The sequence below is a fragment of the Carcharodon carcharias genome, chromosome 15 (assembly GCF_017639515.1).
Source record: "Carcharodon carcharias isolate sCarCar2 chromosome 15, sCarCar2.pri, whole genome shotgun sequence".
Classification (NCBI taxonomy): domain Eukaryota; kingdom Metazoa; phylum Chordata; class Chondrichthyes; order Lamniformes; family Lamnidae; genus Carcharodon; species Carcharodon carcharias.
Window position 1 is genome coordinate 3,118,947 of NC_054481.1, and position 24,099 is coordinate 3,143,045.

The window sequence follows — 24,099 nt, forward strand, 5'->3', positions numbered from 1 at the left end:
GGGGAGTGAGGCCATGGGGAGATTTAAAAACAAGAATGAGAATTTTAAATTTAAGGTACTGATGGACCTGGAGTCAGTGTAGGTCAGCGAGCACAGGGACAGGGGGTGTAAGGGACATGCTCTGAGTTGCAGATGACTGTCAGTTTATGGGTGGTGGAATGGGGGAGGCTCTTGGAAAAGTCATGTCGAGCGGTAGCAATGAGCATGGGTTCCAGCAGCAGGAGAGTTGAGGCAGACATTATGGAGGATGAAGTAGGCAGTCTTAGTGACGGAGTAGATGTTGGCTCAGAAACTCATCTTGGGGTTAAATACATAGGTTATCCCTACCACCTGGGTTCGGAGGTTTACTCTGGATATCAATGATCCAATATTCGCCACTTTGCCCAAAACAACTGGTCTTTATTATTTGATTTCTGTTACGGACAGTTCAATAATTCTCACCCCGTGCTTTAGTTGCTTGGCTTCCCTGAGAAACAGACAGGATCGGGTGGTGGATCCATCCTTGTCCATTCTCTATTCAGGTAGCTGACCAGGCTATCCCCCTTCCTTGTCCACTTGCAGCAACGGCCTCGATCTATTGGCTCCTTTCCCTGATAGCGACGGCCCATGATTGGCTCATTTTCACCCCGGCAACCCTCCCTAGAGCAGGAAAGTCTCGAAAGCAAGTTTAGCCAATCTCCTCCTGGATCTGCATTGCTTCATCACCGCCCGCATCTGTCCCCGGTTCTACCAAGCGACCATTGCGTAAGGGTGATTACAAACTGCAGAATTTCCACTTATTCAGTGATATTCTAAACAAACAGCAATCATCACTGTCATTACATTAACACCTCACTTTTTGACCTTACTTGGAGTTTTAAGCAAATAACTATTCAAAAAGGTCACAAACTGGGAAAAAAAAGTAATGGTTTTTAACCACTTGTTACCTGGCTCCTCCCTAATATTAGCACAAAACCATGAACACAGGATAAAGATTCTCTGTTAACTCATTTGCAGAAGTTAGCCTATGTTAGCCTGATAAATAATGTTAAATAGTAATTGTAGACTTATCTTTTCCCTGTACCCATAAAAAGCTTCCACAGTTTCTTTGTATTCATTCATGGGATGCAGGTGTCACTGGCTAGGCCAGCATTTATTGCCCATCCCTAGCTGACTTTGTTCAGAGGGCACTTAAGAGTCAACCACATTGCTGTAGGTCTGGAGTCACCTGTAGGCCAGGTAAAGGGCTTTAGTGAACCGGATGGGTTTTTACAATAATCGACTTTTAATTCCAGATTTTTGTTGACCTAGCTGCTGTGGTGGGATATGGGCCCAGGTTCCCCAAAGCATTACCCTGGAATACCAGTCAGTGACAATGCCACTAAGCGACCACCTCCCCCTGTAACGTAATGACCCCTTTATTACATTCGAAATGCAGCAGCTGCCCACAAATATGACACTTAGTTTGTGAACAGGTTGGCTGAGCCGGGGAGTTGGAAGGAGTGGGTGATGAAGGAGTTCAGTTTGTGACACCGACTGAAGATAATGCCTTCATCCGACAGACAGAATCATAAATGATAGACAGTGCAGGGGTTGAAAGAGCTCGCACTGGGGTAGAGGTGGCTGTTCGTGACATATATGTGGGAGTAGACACTGTGTTTTAAATCAGGTTTCTAAAGGGCAGCACACAGGAGGAGTCCAGGAATAGCTCCATCAATGACTCCAAACATCTTTGGGAACAGAATCCATTTTAGGTAATTCTCTGGCAAATGCTGAATAAATAAGAATACGAGCAGGTGAATATGCAGCACAACCAAATCCAGTGTGTTGGTAAACGATGGCAAGGCCAACAGTGTAAAAGCTGACAGAAAGCTTACCAAGCAAGGGTGAGGAGTAGTTCATCATTGTCAGTCACAGAGAATGCTGCTTATGATACGGATAAGAGCCAATGCGGATACAGTCAGATCTCCAAATTCAACACATGGCACATACTCAATATATCCACAGATTCCAACCCACTGCTCCAATCTCCACTATATCCACACACTGAACCCCCCTCCTCTAATCTCCAATATATCCACAGACTCCAACCCACTGTTCTGATGTCCAATATATCCACAGAGTGAACCCCCTGAATCCCCAATATATCCACAGACTGAACACCCCCTCTAATCTCCAGTATATCCACAGATTCTACCCACTGCTGTAATCTCCATATCAGGACCGCAGTGTTGCCTCCACACTCAGACAGTAAAGAGAGAGATGGAGGAAAGAAGGATTTATAGCACAGAGAGCACAGAGAAAATAAATATTGCTTCACATGGGTTCTAGAGTCCAGAATCAAAGTCCAATGAGGTATTCTTCCATGGAAGTTGGCGGACTGAAAACCTTTGCTGTATAATTCACTTTTCCGCTGGTGTTGACTTCACATGATGAGATACACATGAAGAGATGAATCAGCCTTCCAGGTGATGGTACAGAATTTCTAGCAGAAGCAGAAGATGGGCTCAGGTATTCAACCTGGGCCAGAGCTCCTTTTCTGTTAGCCTGCCAGTTAGATGGTAAACAACAGACTGAGCTTTTCAGTTCAGCAAGTCAATATTACTCATTCCACAAGCCAGAGGCCCATGTCACATGACTCCTGCCTCACCACACTGTCTTTGACAAGAGATAAATATTTCTCACCTGTGTTCCCAAGATTGTCAAATGTCTAAAGCATTAAGAATTGACAGGAAGGTTGCGGGATCCTTTGTCTTAGTGATGAGCTGACTCCTATGGCTAGCCTGGGTTATGAAATGCAGATGGCCTTTGTATAGCTCTCTTTGAATTTGGCCTGTGCATCCCACAGGGGGCCATTCATTGGTGGCTTACCAGAGATAACGATGTGTGTGTTTCCCCAATACTGCTAGGTAGCTTCTTTTGTTAAGGGGTCACATACTGACATAGATTCAGCCATTTTTAAAGGTCGTTGTCCAGATTTTTAAATTTCAGAAGTAGCCTTGAGGATATCCACATATATTTTATAAAAAATATACTGTGTGAGGCCTAAGTCCCCTCACATTGGCATTGGTGATATCACACTCCATTTTGTGGTCCTTTTCAGAATTGTGCTCATGATCTATGTTCATCCTATTTTTAGTTTCCAGGCAGTGCAGTGTGACTATTAGAGACTGAGTTCAGCTCCCTGAGCAGACATGGATATCCTGCAGTGAGAAATTTACAGCAACACAATTGCTTAATTTGAAAGGACTTTTGTGAAGCCCTCAAACTTGGCCCCATAATTAACAGTGGAATTTGTGTGATTTGCACGTTATTTTAGGAAAGGCCATAACCTCAGGGGTGCAGTGACTTACACAATCTCTTCTGTACTGCAAGCAGAGTGGTTTTTATAACATTCAGTTTGGAAAGAATTCCAGTCTGTTGGCTCACTGCTCTGCAACTCTCAACCTGCAAATTTGAAAATCAGAAATAAATGACCAAAGCCAGGGGTTTAGCTCCTTTATTTTACTCTGTGTAGCTCGATGATCATTCCAGTAACATTATATTTTAATTTTTGACACTTTGGGCTGAGTTTTTCCAGCCCTGTGGAGAAGGGTTGGTTGTTGGGGGGGGTGGGGGGGGGTGCCGAGGCTTGTGATGTGGGAGGGGGAGAGTGGTGCGCCCAGTAAAATATGGGGTAGCTGTGTCAGGACAGATCCCTGAGCATTCCCCCTGCTAGGAAACTTTCCCAGGGGGTTGTTGGGGTTGTGTGGTGTGGGTGTAGGGCGGTGTGCGGGGGGGTGTGGGGGGGGGGTCAGGGGGTGGTGTTGGGGTGAGGGGGTTGGTTGTGGGGGTGTGTGGGGTGGAGTTGGGGGTGGGTGTAGGGGGTGGGGTGGGTTGTGGGTGGAGTTGGAGGGTGTGGAGGCTGGGGATTGTGGGGGTGTGGGGGTGTTGGGGTTTGGAGGGGCTTTGTAGGTGGGGGTGTGGGGGTATAGTGGGGGGTTGGGTGGTGCTGGCAATAGGGTTGGCTGCCCGGTCCATGGAGCCGGGCAACCAACTAGTTAAGATGTTTAAGGTCCCAATTAGGGGTGATTTTGCCACCTTGCCAACATTTTACCAGTGGCATAATGGGCCCCCTGCTCTTAGTGGAGGCTGCCATCTCAGTGGAGGGCTCTCCCCAGCGGCTGGCTGGTGGGGGGGTGGGGCAGTTTCTACCACAGCCGGAAGCTCCAGGCCCCATTGACAGGACTACGGGCAGGAAAAGCCACACCCACAGCTCAAATGATTCCTCCGGAGGTGTTTTCCCTCCACTCCAAGGGCCCGCATCATATTTGACCTTGATCCACGCCTTCGTGGGAGCGTCCGTATTGAGGTGCCATCGTGATCTCCGATGTGCCTCTTGTCCAGCCCACATCACCAGGCGGGGATTCCAGCATCGGGAACATGCCAGCCTGCCTCAGTAGGACAGTGAGTGCAGAGGTGGCCTACTGGAGACAGCCTCTGGGAAGATTGCACTACCAGTCTCGCTGCTGCTATGTGCGAACTCAGGACCCCCATTTGGTTCTGACATCAGGGCCCTGAACTCCCAGGAAAATCCAGCCCTTTATTTCATATTTTACAATGAGTTTAATATATTGTTATGATTTCTGCAAATTAAGGAAGATTCGGTCTGTGGTTAATAGAAGATGTTTGAATAGTGTTGTTACAGTGTGCCTGTGTTTTGCTAACATACAGGTCCAGAGGGTAAGCATCCTCCCAGTAATGTTCATTGGGAAAATTATCCCAGTTTTATTTTGATAGCACATCAGAGATGGTTCTATTTGGGGAGGACACACTACAAAGTTATAGTTCCAATTCTCTAGCCCAGGATTGCAATGTGGCTCTACTATAAGTACTAAAGTATGCCTAATTCCTCTAATTAAGAAGTGCCTGCAAGCAAATTAACAATTTCAGATTTGCTCTGCATGGCTTATACTGAAGCTCCAGCAAACCAGAGTTTTAGGAGTGCTGCAATTGAGGAATATTGGTCTGAAATTGGGATCACAAGATAGCATCAAAATTCATCTGCAAAACTGGAATGTTCAGAGTAATTCAGGACAGCTGTGATGTACAAAATATTACAGGCATTTTAAAGTATTATTAACATTTTCAATTCTTTCCTTCTTGCTCCCTCGAGGTTCACGATGGCTAATTTGAAGGTGTCGACATTTTTATTTTCTAATATTGGCAAGGTCCAGCTTCTCTGGAGCCAGCAGCAGTGATGTGAGTGATGTGCACTTGTAGAGTTTGTCAATTTGACGAGCACTGAGCTGGAGTAAGTCTGCACTAATGGAAAGTTCTAGGAGTTTTGCTCCCTGGTGTGACTCATGAGAATTTTCAACAAATTTTTGAAAGACGAGGATGACTTACATTGCATTGATTGGCTTCTATTTATCGGACACCAAGTCTGCACTAATTTTCGATTATCAAAAGGATGTGGTGAAAAAAATCTCCTCTCATGCAACGTACAAGTAATTTTCTGACTTTGTTCTTTAGACCTGGAATCTTGCACACCTGGAACACATGTCAAAAATTCACATGGGTGTTGCACATCAATTTCTAACTAATTAAATTGATGGTGGGGAAGTCCCACACAGTGCAGATTCTGATCTGCCCACCCAATGGGTAAGTTACCCCACTGGGGGCATGAGATTAGAAAATCACTCCCTTCTGGTGAAGAATAGTCATTTTAATAAGGAAGCCATCTCAACACAATTATTTTTACCATTGGTATGGCTGGCCATGTTAGTCCTCACCCCTGGGACACACTAAGCAATACCAATTCAGTTCAGGGTGACCAACTGGATATTTTAAGGGATTGTCCCTTATTTTGTCTGTTTGGCACCTGTCCCTTATTTCTAGGACAGCCTGTTGGAAACCTGATCCTGGGAGTCTCCTCCTGCCTTTCCCTCTTTGCTATTTGTGCACATGTGTGCTGTGGCCAAAGACTATCAGGGAGAGAGCTATAATCGCCAGTCACCCCCTGCACCTCTGGTCCTAAGGTCAATGTAGCCCTTATTTTATTTCTTAAAAGCTGGTCTGATTCTGCTGCAGTGGTCAAATTATTCTGATTTTGTTTGCGAGGAGTACTAGCTGCCTGTGAAACTTGGAGTATCAGTAATTATGTACAGATTTGTATTCTCTGTCTCGTGCATTGTGTCCACACAATGCTTCATGGTACTCCAGTTTTCATTGCAAGACTTATTAGCACAGATTGTACCAACATACGGGCGCTCTGTTCCCTCGGCCTGAGAAGCTTGGTTTGTGCTGGGAATAACTGTGCTTGTATATTAGATGAAGCAGCATTGTGCTGGCTCCTCGCTGCTGTCTTGAAGCTGACCATTGCTTCTCCTTAGGGAAATCTTCATGGAGATGATTCATCTGGACCTGTTTTTAATGCCAAGTTGCTACACTGGGATTTTAACTCCTCATTCATGGCACTACAGTTAGTAACATGAGTCATGGAAGTGGAGCTGAATCTGGGATGTGACTCGACACTGAAGCCCATGCTAGCCAAGTTCATATATTCTTGATGCAGATGGCACTTTCGCATCCTGTGAGCAGTAACAACTGACCCACTGCAGTCCTGCTGTCCGGAAGGATGATGAAGTGAGGAGAGAAGCAGGTCAGCCTCCTCCATCTCCCACTAAAACATGGGCAAAAGGGATGATTGCAAGGGATAAAAAATAGGTGTTCAATTGTAAAAAGGCTGCAAAGGCAAATTTTTAATTATAAGATAAAGGGCTCTCATCCTTAGGGTGGCAGGAGTCCAATTAGAATCTCTTTGTGCGGTATTTTAATATAAGATCGCAGTCTGTGCACACACTTGGCTGTTCTACCTTTTGCTCTGTGTCCAAAGTCTAATTTTTACTCTCTCTCCTAACCTAGCACTAGTAGAAGCTGCACCCATCTATGCCAATGTGGTTTGAAAGGATTAAAAATGCAGGCTAAAGCAGAGAGATTTTTTTTTTAAATAAATATCCTCTTTAGCATGTCACATCTGCACTGGGGGCAGCATGAGAGAGGCTTCTATGTAAATTCAGTCTGTGCAATGATGGTTAAATTGCCGATCTAATTTCAGGGTTCACAGAGCCTCCAGCTATCCTTTCGATAGTGACTGAGCAGCAACGTCGGACTTATTGTCGCTATTTAAATAATCTGAAAAAACAGTTTGCCTCATAATGGCACTGCTGTTTCTCTTTTATTTCAGTTCAATCTTGCTGGGTCATTGTAGGGAATTTTGCAGGATGTCTGGATGCTTTGCTGAGCTGATGCAGTGTTCCTGGAAAAGGTCCCATCTGACATGTAGCTCAAAATTAGAAGGATAGGACACATGAAGATAAGTGAACGCCTGTGGCAAAAAAAGTGGTTGGAGCTTTTGTAAGGGCTTGTGAGAGAGTTTTCAGGAGTGATGGATAGAATAAATACAAGAAAAGACTGCGAATATGACAAATGTGAAATGAAAATGGAAAATGCTCACAAAGTACTCACCAGATCTGGTAGCGTCAGTGGAGAGAGAAACAGAATTAATGGGCTGGATTTCCCCAGCCCTCCGGGGATTGGTTGGGAGGCAGGAGCTCTTGTAATATGGCAGCAGAGGGAGCCTGATCTCTTCCTGATTCCACGGGATATTCCCAATGACGGGGACAGCTTCTGCGCAGCTGCCTGCTAATCAGAGGTGGGACAGCCAATCCGACCAATTAATATCGGCAAATTAGGGACTCTTTCCTGCTTCTGTCGGCATCTTACCAGCATCGGGAAGGGCCCCCACCAGGCGGGAAGACCACCAGGTGAACTGTGACAGCCCCCCCCACAGTGGGTTACCGCAGGGAAGGTGGGGAGAGGGGGTGAGCCTTCCTCAATGGCTACTCCATGATCCATGGAGGGGCCCCGTAGCAACAATGACCAACCACCTCCACCCCCCAACTCTCCAGCTTCACTGCTGGAGGGTTCACCCCTCTGATCACCAGGGTCCCTCTGCCTAGCCCTGGAACGTTAAGGCCGTCAGTGGTGTCACAACACAGGCCGAGGGCCGATATCAGACAGGGAAATCAGCGTTTGACCTGCCAACGGTGATGGTGGAATTTCACCCTGTATTGTGTGGAACATTGTTAAAAAAAGTCAGAGGCACAGGCCTTACGTTGGGTGGCTGGTGGGCCTGCCTCAGATTGGCCCACCCCACTGTGACCCCAGAGCTTCAGAAACCCGGCCACCATGTTTAAAGGCCGCAGCTGCGCAGAACGAGCACTCTCCAAGGGAAAGGAATTTGCTGGAAATCCAGGGCTGGGAAACATGTTGCCCAAAAATTTATCGACACCCCCCTCCCTTGGGAGCCTCCTGGAAACTCGTGAGGCCCCACTGTGAAGTCCTCCACCCCCGCTCTGGGCAAAGACCAGCATGGGAGGTGGTGGCAGCAGTGCCCAGTGCCAATGCCATGCAAAAGAGGGCAGCCACCCAGTGCTGAAAGAGGATGAATGATCTCCTCCATTCGGCCAGGGTAAGTCACTCTTCTCATCACTCTCAAACTCACACACTCGCAAACCCATCACACATCCACAGGGATCTCACTCGCTGCCAGTTCAAGGGACATCACCACTCACTCCCTCACATCCAGGTGACTCTGGGAGTGTCCGGCCCATCCAAATCCCCTCTTCCTGTGACCTCAGCAGCTCCAGCTCCACAGGCCGAGGAGGGTGCCACTGCCACACAGCAGGACCCTGAAATCAGGCCGGGGCCCTCCAGTTCTTGACCCTCCAGAGGATGCCCACCAAGGTCATCACAGACAGGGCGTCACAGTCAGCAGCTGCCCCCACCTCCACTGTGGATGTTGGAAATGCACCAGGATGTAGCGGCAGAGTTACAGAAGTCAAGAAGATTTAGTTGCCCAGCCTGGGCATGGGTGTTAATCACTTGCCTTTAATGTTGACCATTGTAAATACATGCCCAAGAATGTCTCCTTGTCTATGGCTCCCTGTTATGTTGAGCAGTGTTCGTGTCAATCAGATGTGAAACCTTGCTTCCTGCACAAAATGAAGGTAAATGTCACAGTCCAGGGCCTCTCCCCTGTGCCACGTGTAACCTTCTGAGCACAGTGATTGACCTGCTTCAAAGTCACTCTCCAGATCAGCAATACCTGCAGCTCCATGTGGATTGTGTTTGCTGCAAGGATCTCGTACCCAAGCGTCACTGAGTTCCGTGATGTTCCCTGTGTGCTCTCAGCAGCTTAGAGGCAGGGCTGCCCCCTCAATCTCGACACCATTCCTGACAGGTGAAGGCGTGGTGCTGAAGGGAACAGGTGATGAAGCCTGCCAAAGGATCAAGTTGTCTTAACGTCCATGTGGCCGCTGTATCTCAGCGTCTCCATGATATGAGCCTCTTCACAGAGCGTATGTGCACTGCCCTCAGCCAGACGGGTGTCAGGCATTCCCAGATGCAATGTAAAGATCTCAGGAGTGTCCTCACTGCATCTAATCACCATCCTTCTGGAATCTTGTGATTATGAGGGCCTCATGACTATGCCTGCCTCGTCTGGCCAATGCAATGGCTGCAAGGCCTGCATCCTCGCTGTCCAGGACCTCATCACCTTCATCCCCTTCAACTTCCACCTCAACGCAGTTCTTCCATCTCCTCATTATCCAGGTCCTCCCACCTTTTCACCACCAGACTGTGCAGCAAGCCATGATGATGGGTGACTCCCTCTGGGGAGTGTACTGCAGCGCTCCGCCACATCTATCCAGGCACCACAACCTCATTTTTAGGATCCCTATGGTGTGCTCCACCAAACGCCAGGCGGCAGCATGAGCCTCGTTGTGCCTTCTCTCGGCAGTAGACTAAGGTTGCCACAGTCATCAGTCACGTCTTTTGGGGGTAGCCTTTGTCCCTGAGGAGCCAATCCTGCATCCTGTGTGGTCCCTGATGTCAGGGAGCTGAGGCCTGTTGAGGATGTACAAGCCTTGGATACTTTCGGGGTATCTTGTACACACCTGTATGATCCATTTGTTATGGTCACAGACCAGCTGAACATTGAGAGAGTGGAAGCCTTTGCGGTTTACTTACTGGACTGCTTGTTGCCAGGTAGATTTAAAAGCCACAGCAGTGCGGTCACTGGCACCCTGCAGCTGTAGGAACGTGGAAATCTCAGCAACTCCCAGTACTCTTGCTTCCTGGCTCACCTGACGCCTGCCGAAGTTGACAAAGCTGTGTTCCTTGGCAAAAAGGATGTCAATGACCTCGAGGATACATTTGTGCATGGAGACTAGCAAGATCCCACGCAGGTCCCCAATGGAGCCCTGGAAGGAGCCACTGCAGTAGAAATTGAGCATGGCTGTCACATTCACTGCCACTGGCAATGGATGCCCTCCAAGTCCCCGTGGCATCAAATCCTACAGAAGGTGACTGACCAGTTCCCTTGACATGCGCAGGTGTTGGCGACACTGGTTCTCGCTCATCTGCAGGTAGCACATGCACCATCCATAGACCCTGGGTCTAGTGAGGCACCTACAATGATGGCTCTCTGGGGTTAATCCTCTGCGTGTGGAGGAGGTCCTGCTGCCTCTTGGTCTTCAGGGTTCTGTTCCTTCCTTTAGTGAGCCAGTGCCTCGAATGTATTCTTCGCCTTCTTCTCTCCTGCCTATAAACAATGAGGCAGATCACCAGGCTCCTTGTTTCTGATGGTCTCCTCACTGTAATAACAAAGAGAGACACGAGGGTCAGCAATTGTCTACTAAGGACCTCTCTTGGTCAAGTCATTGCCTGCGGCTGCCAGTGTTTAGTGTGCATGATGCCCAGCTAAAACACCACTACCCCCACCACATGACCAAGTGGCAACAGCTTCGGCCATGCGACTGCCTCCTGAACTCTCAACTCGGGCACAGGCATTGTCCTAAGCTGCACTCCAAGCCTTTGCAGTTTGCTTGGACCATGAGGGTGACTTTTCAAAGTCTACTTCAACATAATGCAAGGGACTAGGAAAACCTGGGAACAGATGCTGAAGATCCCCGACCTTAAAGAATCGGCTAAGATAAACTGCCCAAAAATATATGGTCCAAGGTTCCATGCCTTTTGAGACATTCTACATTTGCTGCTCACCCATTGTAAACCCTTGTATAACTTTATTGCTGTTCCATCATATCACATGTTTATCCATATCTTAGCAAGGACACATAACCAACATTCATTTACCAATCGTCACTAATATCTTTATTGAAGAGTTCGAACAAGCAGCACTTCAATCACCTAGTCTTCAACCTAAACTCTGGCTTCAATACGTTGATGACACTTTTGTCATATATGATAGGAGAGAACTTCATACTTTCCTACTACACCTTAATAATCAACATTTGAGTATTCATTTTACCATGACAATGGAATAACAATTTTCCATACTGTTTCTTGATATTTTCATCATTTAGTTTTACAGCAGCATACCAATACAGCACATCTACTGTAAGCCCACTCACACTGACAGATACCTGAACTACCAATCTTTTCATCATCCCTCTACCCTCCAAGTGGTTTCCAACATCCTCATTAGAAGAGCGGACTCCATCAGTGACAAGAACTTTGCCACTTTAATCTATATTTCAACTCAATGGATTCCCTTCATAGAAAATTAACGCATGCTCACCGATCACTCGGTCCATAACAACTTCTTCCACTAAGACAAGAGTCAGCCTCCCGCCTAACAGTTTCACCTCACACAGTCTGCAGCATATACTCAAGTCAGTGGGCAAAGAAGTCTGACAAAAGTCATCCATGAAGCTCCACTCTTTCCTTCATACCCACAAAGGTAAGAAACTACCTCACAATAAACCAGGAATTTACAGGACATGGGGGGAGCAGGACAGGCTGGTCATGTTGTTCAGTGGAAAAAAGGCATACAAATTCTAGACACATTTTTCTGTTGCATCTGCCACCTGATTGATACATGTGTAGTCAGCACATTGGTTGATATTGTGGTGCTAGCTAGGAATTGAGCTCAGGATTAATAGTCGAGACTGATGCTTGTCACTTACTGTCACTGTTGAACCTATGTTGCAAGTTGCAAAACAAGTTCCCTACTGACTTGGGACAATTACCTCGGGTCATTTAAATGTGAATCTTTCCTCAATGATAGTGCTCTTGTCTCTGAATATAAAGTTGTGGGTCCACTGTAAGGCTTGAGCATATAGTTCAGGCTGATACTTCAGTGCAGTTCTGAGGGAGTGCTGTAGCATTAAAGGTGCCATTTCTCAGATGGGATTAAGATCCCATCTGCCCTCTCAAGTGGATGTAAAAGAGTTAAAGAAGAGCAGGGGGTTATTCTAATGTCTAGAGTAATATTTGACCTACTAGCTTTAAAATAGATGCTCTGGCCCTTTATCTCATTGCAGTTTATCAGACTTTGCTGTGTACGAGTTGGGTGACATGCTTTCTGGCACTATAATGGGCACATACTGCACTTTGAAAGTCCTGATATTATCAATGGATGTGTATAAATACAAATTTTTTACATTAGATGTACAAAGGTCGGCAGATTGTCTGATGCCTGCTGATCTCAATATGGACCTTCTCATTCTCACCACTTTAGCAATTAAATATTGCATTTCATGCGATATAAATGTAAACTTCCTGCAGGGAGTTAATAAATTGTCCACCAAAAATTGTAGCAGGTATTGTTAATAAATCTCTATTAAGAACAATGGAAGATTAACAGGGTATTGGATTTGGATCTGGAGGCTGTAAATTCAAATCCCACCAAAAAAAGGTGCAAAAATTAAATTCCAAATAGCTGGTCATTTCTAAGCTAGTGCCAGAAAAAAATAATCAGGAGAGCTGTAGGTTTTGATTAAAAACATAATTTAGTCACTAACATTATTCCAGTTGTCATCTCCACCCAGTCTGCCCCATGTGACTCTAATCACAAGCTAATGACTGTTAATGCCCCCTGCAAGATATGGGCAGTAAATATTGTCAGAAGCCACACATATTTCATGTGTTTTAACGACACAGCACAGCTCGGGATGAATCTTGACAAAAACCACTGTGTCTATCTCCAAAGACTCAGATTCCAAAAAAAAAAACCATTTCAGGCAGAGCTAGAGAGATTCTTGATCAGGGCTAGGCAGAGATGCAGATTTGGGGCTATGATCAGATCAGCCGTGATCTTATTGAATGGTGGAGTAGGCCTGAGAGGCCGAGTGGCCTCCTCCTACCCCTCATCCATATGTTCGCATGTACACAGCGTTGAAGAATCTACTCTCATGTTTTAATATTAACAAATTTGTAATAAATTTCTGGGCAGGATTTTCAGCTTGGCGTGTAGATGCGCGCCTGATATGCATGAGCGTGAAATAGCGCACGATGAAGTCAGGTGAGCGACCCGATGTCATCGTGCATTCCCGCGATAGTTCAGACAGCGGGTGCGCGCGAGAGTCAGTAGCACATCCGCCTACAATTAAAAGAGCTGTTAAGCGAATAGGCCAGGTGGCCTTTGCATTTTTTTGCAGAGCCTCTTCCATGGGCGGGATAAGGTTTCAAACAGCGACTTAAAAGGCAATAAAAAATTTCAAAACCCATATTTCACATGTCCCTGTTCATGTGACAGGGTCGCCTGTGGGGATGTGTTTTCCTTGCTTTTAGAATTTTTATTTCTCATGTTAAAAATCTTCAGCTCTCCGAGGCAGCTTTGTGCCTTCAGGGAGCTTTCAGTGAGCACACGTCAGCACCCGCATTCCTCCTGCCCCCTACCCAGGCAGTGCTGAGGTTATCAGTACGCGTTTCACGCTGGGCTGCCCGTTAATTGGCTAGCGTGAAATCGTGAAATCCTCTCCTCCATCTCTGTAGAAATCTAAGGATTGTTAATATAAATGTAAATCTTGTCATCTATTGAAGAATTACTGAACCTAAATACAAATCTTCACCTTCCCACTCTGGTGAACCATCATATTCTCTCTTATTGTAAAGTCCTGTCCATGTTGCCGTTGGGTATTTATCAAAGAATAATTCTGAACATGAGCACTCAGATTACTCACTGGATTGAGGCATGATTTCCTTAGGTGGGTTTCAGTCTTGTTAAAGAGACCTTTAATTGAGAGCTGAATGGTGCAATAGGATAACATATTGATTTTGTTTCTCCGTGGAACCTGGATTTGAATTCAAAGATATGAGGAGGAAGCTTTGTGTCCCCGGTTGTCAAAGAGTTTGAAGTGGAATGAGCTTTAGCCACTTCACCCAGTTCCTGGGTGTAGTTCACCTATATCTTGACACTATTGCTAATCTTATAAACTACTCAGTTGCCCTACACTGATTTAAAATGGTATGGCTGTCTGGCAAAGTGACCCGTAAGACACTGTACAATCTCAAAAAACCAAGAAGTGCAGAAGGTCAACATTACAAGATGAACAGAATATGATACTCCTGGCCCTGAAAGTCTTTTAATAAAGCTTACTCTTTTGTAAACAGCCCTAGGTCATTCAAAATGCCTACTCCCAACATGCTCCACCCATCAGTACATGGACAGTTGTTAGTGTCCACTAAGAGTGGACAATCCTGTGTTAAATAATTACATAAGACACCGCCTGTTCCAAGGCCCATACAATAATTAAATTTGTGTGGGCAGCCAATGTGCAGATTTTCTTTAACATTTTTATGAACCACACAAATTTTCAGAATGGCTGGATGGGGAGGCAGGCAAAAACCACCCTTGTGGTACTTGAGCAAGTATCCAGGCTACTGATTCACTGGGAAACTCAGCACCAAACTTGTCCTTAATTGCAGTGTGACTGATGTGTAACTGAAGTGTTTTGGTCAGTTGGGGACCATTAAGGTGGAAATGAGAAAATCTGAAAATAACATCTGTGAAGTGAAGAACATTCTGGAAGGTTCCGAGACACCCCTTCCACCTATCATTCTAATTGGTCAGATAACAACAGATGGATGAACATTACGACTAGTGCTGTAGAAAACAGAAGAATATTTCGGAACAGTTATTTTTAAATCAATCTCAAGTGAAATGTTGTAACACTTTTTATTGTGCTGATGTTGCCACACAGCGAAAAGATCAATTAAAAATGGCATATTTACATCTCCCTTAACCTTCCACACTGGTACTCTTAGTACCAGTCACAGCATTATAACTGAATGATTAGACTGCTGATTGAAATCTCAAGACTCCCAAGGCTGTAAAATGTAATTTATAATCTAAATAATTTATTTAGGTGAAAAGCTTTTTCGTTTGAAATAACTTTGCATTTTGATAGGTAAGACTTGATTGCGGTGAGCAAGTGAGAGAGATTGGTGTTCACTGTCGTCAGCTGTAACAGATTTTTTTTTCTTCTCTAATATCTTTACAGCAAGAGCATGAATTGTCATCTGAATAAAAATGTTGCATTATGCGAGTTCGTTAGATTGCTGTTCAAACCATTGAAAATTAAATCACAGCTAACCCATAGTATATGAGCTTTTAAACATCTAGAATTATCAAATGGAATTAGAGTTGTGATTTTGGACATTGATATATCAAAGACTTGAAAATAATTGGACTGAACTAACTGTCCCTGATTTATGTTACAGAAATGATTTACTTTCTGCTATATTTGAGTAATGTGCATTAGGTTCGATTTCGGCTGCAGTGTTATTGAGAGCCACATTATTATTGAGTTGGCAATGAAAGCAAATTATGGAAGTAAATTCCATTCGAATAATTTCAGCTACCCTGGAAAATGTTAAAATATGGAAGAGTATCACATTTTTAAAAAATAAACTGGGGTAACTAACAAGTCCAAGATCAACATTAAAATAAAACTCCACCATCTGGATAGTTTACAAACCAACATCTTGGAAAACTGCAACAGCTCCCCCAACACGATAGCACACTGGTTAACATATAAGATTGCTTTATGTGGTACTAGGTTTAACAACTGTATTCATGTTAATCACTGAAATATCAGAAAAAGAAATAAAATCCAGTTTGTTATGCTGTAGAATTTTTCAGCTGCTTTGAGCAATTTGGGAAAGAATATGTTGAAATGATATTGCTTTTCTCAAACTCCCTGGAAATTCTTTTCATGGTGGGTATTTTTGAATCATTTTCCCCTCAAAATTTATTCCCTTTCTTTATCTGCATGGCGAGAGGTCGAGCACATGTTTTGCTCCCTGTTCAGCACTCACTGCAGTTACCACTGGCCAAGACATCATTCCTGAGTCTAATTTACCCCTCGCCATAGCTCCTATACAACACTTTTCCACTGATTCGGAGAAATGGGTAGAGTTGGATTCGACCTTACTTTGTCCCTGTTCCAGAAGGCCAACATGCTAACGTCCAGTGTGGCTGGCACAAAACCCAAAAATATGCCCAAAAGTTTGAAAACAGCTCCCTTGTCCAGACAAATAGTGGCTCGTACAAAGATATTGTTGTGTGTGTGGTGGTGGGGGGGGAGGTGTGGTGGGACAGGGAGTAAGGGGGAACGGTGGGTGAGGGGGAGCTAGTCTTCATATCCTCTCCAAAATTGATTCAAGTCATATGGGATGTCTGCTATGACTGTGTAAAGCTGATGACATGGCACACATCTTTTTTAAGGGGTGTGCCTCATAGGAAGGGCAAGCTGTCAGTGCTGGGTAACAGGCGCTAACACCGACAGCAACATCCCGCCACAATACCTGATAACCACTTCATATGCTGCACTGGTAGCAGAACCTGCCTCTCCTGGATTGGTCGCTTCAGCCATTGACAGAAGTGCACCATATGAAGCTCCCCTGTTCCCAATGGATTGGATTTGCTACATGTCCATCATTTTATGTAGATAGAATCTTGCCGCTGAAGAAATGACTCAATAAACTTTGCCTGGTGTCACGGAGAGAAAGTATTTGATCTGCAACCTCATTTACAGGTGTGTCCTCCTCGGGGCTAATCTTGTGGATTCTTATAAGACCCTAAGGGTTGCCCCTTGAGCTGCCAATGGGCACGTCTGCTGTGCCCTATTTTATTACAGTGAGAACACCCAGGCCTCCCTATGTCATTTTGGCTCTCTGTATCTTCTCTTCAGGCTTGGGGAGGACTTCTTGCAGCCTCATTTTTATTTTATCTTTCATGGCTACCCCACCTTCTATCATATTCCCCTGATTTATCGGTCACAAATTTCTGGGGGTTATTAGGGAAGGGTCTGCCTCAGTTTCCAGGCTGGAGGATGAAATCATAAAAATCAGCAAGGGTGGCAGCATTCCTGGCTGTTAAAACTCTCTGTTCCTCCACATAATGTTTAGGCTGGAAGAGAGACAGTTCTTAAATCGCCTCCAACAAAATTATTTCACTTAATCCATCATGGGTATGGTTCATTTTTAATGCTCGCATACACCAGTTCACTGCTTAATTCTTTCCAATTTGAGGAAAGTTTGAGTGGGCTTTTTTACGAGAGTTCTGGAATTGTTAGCGGGAATGCCTCCAGCATGAGTTCATAGGCACTCAGGATAACGGCCTTCGTTCCCCATCGTGAGGAGATTTCACCGGCTTTTTCTGCTAGCTGGCTCTGCATTTGGAGAGTCCAGGACTCTACCAGCCACTTTAACTGATCTGCCACTTTGTCAAAGTCTGTGAAGAGGTTTGCCACATCCCCTCCTTCAAACTTGGACAATAGTCGGGATACCTTAAGAAATCAAAACTTGTTTCTGAGCTAGGTGTATTTGAATTACCAGCCTTGTCTCCAAAGGGCAAAGGCCAGTGCTCCCTAGCTGCTCCAATCTGCCTTAGTTCCCTATCTTGTGCTTGCAATTCTTTCTCCAGCTTCTCTAGCTGGAAGACTTGCTCCTGCTCTCTTTTCTGGAATCCTCTTTCTTTCGCTTTCTCCCTTGCCTGAAACTGTAACTCTGGCCATCATTCTTTTAGGTAAATTTTGACTAATGTAACCAGGCCTATTCCAGGTTCTGAATCTTCTGCCTGTTCTGAAGCTGGGGTGAGGCCGAGATGCTCAGCTAGCATCGTTAGTAACTTGGGCTTCCGTGCTCTGTGACATATATTAAGTTCTACCTGCTTAGCTGTTCTAAGGATGCTAACTTAGCCCAAGATAAGTCCTCCTGTGGCATGAATGCTTTTACGTTGAAGTCAGCCCTCTTACTTTCTGTTGTTAGTATTCACAAAGCTTACTGCTATGATCCCTTTTCTTTTTGTTTCAACAATTTTGGCTATGTCACTTTTTCCTTCTCCTTTCAATTTTCCTCTAAAGTCAGATTGGGCTTGTTTAATCTAATAGGTTTAAATACCGGATGCAGCCCCCGATTCAGTCATTGACTGTATCTGTTGTCTTACTTTCAGTGGCCAGTGTGTTTTGGATGGAAAGAGGTTAGTCTTTTCTTATCTTTGAAGTGCGTGTTCTAATCAAATAATTCAGCAGCAGATTTTTGTAAGTTTAAAAATGAAGAAGGTTATTTCACACACTTCTCTCAATTAACATGATGTCACACTGTTGGTCTCATGCACGCACACACACACAAAGATTGGATACAGATAAAGATAGTGCACTTGTACAGAATACAATTAATTCAGTCTCTAATTTACAACTTATAGTCTCCCACATGGCAGGACTGTGGTTTCTTGAATGGATTTGATGATTTAAAATTGAAGTGAGGCTCTTTTAAAGTCAAGGGTTCACAGCAGGTTGTGAGGTTTCTTGTAGCCGAATATCTATGAGGTTGGTTCTCAGGGGAACTAGAACAGGTTAAGTATTTTGGCTGCTTGATTGCAGCTAGTTTCAGAGTATGGTTCTCAGACTAGCTGACACCTGATGGTTGTGATGGATCTGCTGTGTCCTGGGGGAGTACCAGGGTGCAGATCCTAAAACCAGCTTCAATCACATGACCACTGGGTTAACACTTCTGAGGCCCAGCCAGACTATTTTGGATGGGGAGGCCACTGTGGTACAAGGGGACATTGATAGTGACCATTGAGTTTTGATCTTGCCTTTTGTCGAATGTGAAACATGGAGACAGGTAGCCTGGAAACTCCATAATCTTTAGGCACTGGCCCATCCTTAAACAAACGGATGGCTGTGATGGACCCTCACTTATGTCCATATTTAATTAGGTATTTTCTGGAGATTTGATACCATCTGTAGTCCAAATGCCAAAGTCACATGATTTGCAGCAGCCATCTTAACATTTTGTTTGTATCCAATTTTTTAAAGTTTTGACTGAAGTTCATAATCTGACCTGTCGATACTGGGCGTGACGCTAGTCATCTATAATTTAAATAACTTGAGGGCTGTGACCGGATGTGGTTCGCTGAGGTACTAGCCATCAGGCTGAGTTTACATTCAGCTTAAACACACAGGAGTCCATTTTGACGTAAGACATGGCAGCCCTTGAAATTCATTGTTGTAATTAAACTGGTTCAATTTCTTTGGGGAGCCAAAAGAAAAATAATTCAGTAATATTCGACGGAGATAAGCTGCAGTTGTGTTTTTTGCTAACACAGCAAGACTGAGGCCATTCCCAGACATAGGGCAGAATTTAATGCCCTTCCCCGAGGCGAGTTTGAGACAGGAGGGGATTTAATCAGGGGGGAGGGTGTCTGGTAGGGAACCCATCGCCTTCCCTCCTCTGCTCCATTAGTCCGGAGCAGGATGCGGGTGGCCTTCTCACCCACTCCCAACTGCAGCCTTTACAATAAATCCCCACTTAAGGGCCTCATCTTGCTGCCACCCCTGTTTGCCCAAAATGCAACATCCTGGCAGGGCTGTTTGTGGGCTCTCCCCAGGGGAGGGGGCAGCATGGGGGAGGGTCCCTCATTCAAAGGCACTCAGTGCTTGATCGAAGGACCCGCTGCTGTGAAGAGGGTGACCCTCCTGAGAGCCACTTCCTTGCCCTTGCTGCCGAACCTCTTCCCCTTCCTCTCCTACATCTCCTGTCCCATCCTCACTCCAGGGTTCCTTGCTGGTCCTAGGCCTCTAGCTGGAGCATTACTGGCAGTTTCCACTGCTCCCACCGGCGCTGCCTGCAATGGACAGCTGCTGGCTTCTGATTGGCCGGCAGCTTTCGGAGTGGGGGGGTGTGTGGGGTTTATTTACGCCCCTGGGGTCCTTATCTAGGGAAGGATCACCACTGGCCACTTAAGTGCCTGATTGTGACTTAATATGGCGGGTCTCCCCCAAAGGAGGCGACACAGGATTCTCACTCGTTCTTCCTGCAGCTGGTGGGCAAGGCCCTGTCACCTGGATTATATCCTGCCCATCAATTCTGATCACTTAATAACCAATCGTACTGATTAATTCATATTTCAATTATGAAATATCGTCCTTATTTTTTAGTGTTGCAACGTACTTTACAAATTACACAATAGACATCATCACACAATTCCTGCAGGAATTCTATAAATAGATGGATTTTGTAGGATTGTCCATTGAATGTAATCTTTTGTACATTGGACAAAACAAATGTAAAATCCAATATTGATTTGAATGAGTATCTTTACGAGTGAGTGAAAAATTTATCATGCGTCACCGTTACTTTGCTACAATATCAAATGGCTGATCTGAAGCTAAACACTCTCACAGGCATTGGGTGTTTAAATGATAATTATTTATTAAAGCTGACATTGTGTTTACTTTGTGCCTTTATGTCATTTCAATTCTTTTCCTGAATTCCTGTCTTGTCTCGTAGGTCTGCGACCTCTCCAGTGCACTTCCAATTCAGAGATTTTGTTTTCTCTTAGAGTTTGAAATGGGCATTGGGAAAATGAGATCCCACTTCAAGCACGGATTGTGTTATCTGAAGAAATCTGCCTCTTCCTTGTGGTCAACAGATGATGGTGCATGAACTGAGTAACTCAAAAGGTCCATGTTAATCATGGTAGTTAAGGTAAGTATGGAATTGTGGCACATAAGACAGTAGCGGGTGTAGTGGTATTGACAAGTAACCCAGAGACCTAGGGTAATGCTCTGGGGACCTGGGTTCCAATCCCACCATGGCAGATGGAATTAAAAGTCTGATGATGACCATAAAAACAACTACTGATGGTCATAAAAGCCCATCTTGTTAATTAAAAAGAGAAGGAAACCTGCTGTTCTGGCCTACACGTCACTCCAGACCCACAGCAATGTGGTTGACTCTCAAGTGCCATCTAAACAAGGGCAATTAGAGATGAGCAATAAATGATATTGTATCCAAAGTAACGGTGACACATGATATATTTTTCACTCACTCGTAAAGATAGCCAATGATGCCCACATCCCATGAGTGGGTCAGTTAAAAAAGGATATTTGACAGAATTAGATACATAGTCATGTATCACTTGTGGTCTCATCTATTACTGCCATGTTTTCAATGTTTTGTCCCAGAATAAAGATTTAGGAACAGTTTACAAAATGGGCCAGTGTGTGAGGTCGGCAGTTATAGGGGCATTATTTCAGCCTCACACTTCCAGCGGGGAGCTCTGATCACCAACAGTGCAGATCGGAAATTCACGCGCTGTCCATGCTTTTCCGACCATTTAAATCAATGGTCAAAATATTGTGTGCCACATCCTTAGGAGATCGCATAGTTTAGGGTGGTTTAGTGAATGCACATCTGGTGATGCACGAGGTATCACAACTGTATAGGACAGGCTGGATGACCAGAGGGTCCTTTTCTGTGCCTCATTGTTTGTATGTTTATTTCTGACAAAGACCGCTAACATGAGTGAATCCTACTGGAGACACAAAGCCAAAATATTGGACCTTGTATACTTCCCAGCAACAGTCTGCTTCATTTTTGCTGATTTTCTGCATTCCATTGCTGCTTCATTATAATAATTCATATATACATGTATCCACTTGCCGTTCCTGAAAAATGGTTACTTCCTACCAATCAATGCAGGCAATTGTATTTTCTGGGCTTTATGACCAGATTTCATCCATGCTCTGAACCTCTAGTGAAGAGATTATATAAAATACACTATACCCACCTATACTTTATTTCATTTTGAATCAATTTTTCTACACTTTTTGGTAAAACTATCTTGGTCCATTATTGCTGTCCTATATAATGATGGCAGGATTATCGGAACTAAGTGTACAATTGTTTTCCAGTAATAGCTGAGTATTACTTGGACCTGTGAACTGGGCCTGAAAATTCCACGGAACTTCTCCTGGGCAGGAGAACAGTGGAACTCGGAGTAAATGGTTGAAATTGCTGGTTCTAGTCCCTGTGGAATTTTGTGACCTGAATGTTAGGTACAGTTTCTGTGGTCCATATTATAGGACAGGAGCAAATTTTGTTCATTCATGGGAGGCGAATGTTGCTGCCTAGAGCAACATTTATTGGCCATCCCTAATTGCCCTTGAGAAGGTGGTGGTGAGCTGCCTTCTTGAACCGCTGTTGTCCATGTGTTGCAGGTACACCCACAGTGCTATTAGGGAGGGAGTTCCAGGATTTTGACCCAGCAACAGTGAAGGAATGGCGGTATATTTCCAAGTCAGGATGGTGAGTGACTTGGAGGGGAACTTCCAGGTGATGGTGTTCTGATTTATATGCTGCCCTTGTCCTTCTAGATGGTAGTGGTCGTGAGTTTGGAAGGTGCTGTCTAAGGAGGCTTGTTGAGTTACTACAGGTCATCTTGTAGGTGGTCTGCATGAGCTAATGAAAATTTATAACTAAAGATTACTGATAGCCCAATGAGTTAAAAAATTCTATTTCACAACCTAACAGGATAATTATAAATACACCTCTGCTTCATTGCGCATCAACACACTAAAGTCACAAGGTAAAGATCCCTTCACGCGACAGTCTCTCCTGCCAGTTTCACTTCACACCGAGTGCAATATAACTCCAGTCAATTGAAAGAAGGTCAACCAATAAAAATTAACAACCATGCAGAGCTATGTCATTTAAAATGTCACGCTGAATTTGAGCATTCTGGCCAGCCAATCTCTGCAACACTTCCTTAGATTAGAACATGTTCAAAGCTTAATTCACTGTAGTTTAGGAGATACCACATCTGTTAAAATTTATACTGGATAGCATTAAAGTATAATTAGTAGATAAACATTGTGGGGGGTAGTTGTCACATTCACAGCTTGGGCAGTAAGGATCATGAGGACTCGAAACATCAACTCTTTTCTTCTCCGCCGATGCTGCCAGACCTGCTGAGTTTTTCCAGGTAATTCTGTTTTTGTTTTGGGCAGTAACTTGGTTGGTGGATCATTCGCTTGCTCAGTTTTCATTTGCATTGTCCCCAGCATCACAAAGTAATTAATTCATAAAATTGCTTGAATGACAAATATATTGTTCTCTTTTTCATTTTAAGTCAGGTGTTACTGCAGTCCTTGGAAGAATAACCTATTATGTACGTTGTATTTTTCTAAGTTAATGTTAGTTACACAGGTTACAAATATCAATTAGATATTAATAAAGAAAGTTCACTTTGCAGGTGGAGACTATGAATTAGCAGACCATTCCTGAACTATTCCTGAACCATACCTTTCAGCACACTTACCAAACATTGATATCATGGGCAAGTTAGGCACTTTATTCATTTTAATTGGAAGGTCTCTTTTATAGTATATTTAACTGTAATCTTCACCTGGTCCTTTAGTATTACAGGATGTAGAGCACCCAGCTTGCAGACTGATTTAAAAAGAGGTATCTGGAATCAATATAGTTAATAATTTACACAACATCCAATTGCTTCTTTATTCTGGAGCTAAAATTAATGAAGATCATTTCAGAAAACGCATAACAACTACCAATTTTTGGCACATCTGTATCATGCATACAATACTAATAAATTGACTATATTATTATAAGTGGGCGTTCCATTTCAAGGAGTAACTGAAGTTTATCAATTTTGCTTTTCAGGTCAATTGAACACAATTTTGATTTGTTTTTGACTATGAGATCTCCTTATATAATTTGCTGCAATGTTAAAGCCAGGAATAGATGACTAATACTCACTACTTCCAAACATAATAACAAGCTGAGTTATTCACACTACCCATAAATACTCCATTGTGTACACAATGGGTGGGAATTTAGTGAAGTCTCTGTGAGTGGGGAACAAGGCAGGCGGGCTGAATTAATCAGGTCGGAGCTGAAATGTTGAAATGAAATGTTCAGAGTGAAAAATTAAGTCAGTGGCATGGTGCGGCAGTCCTCACA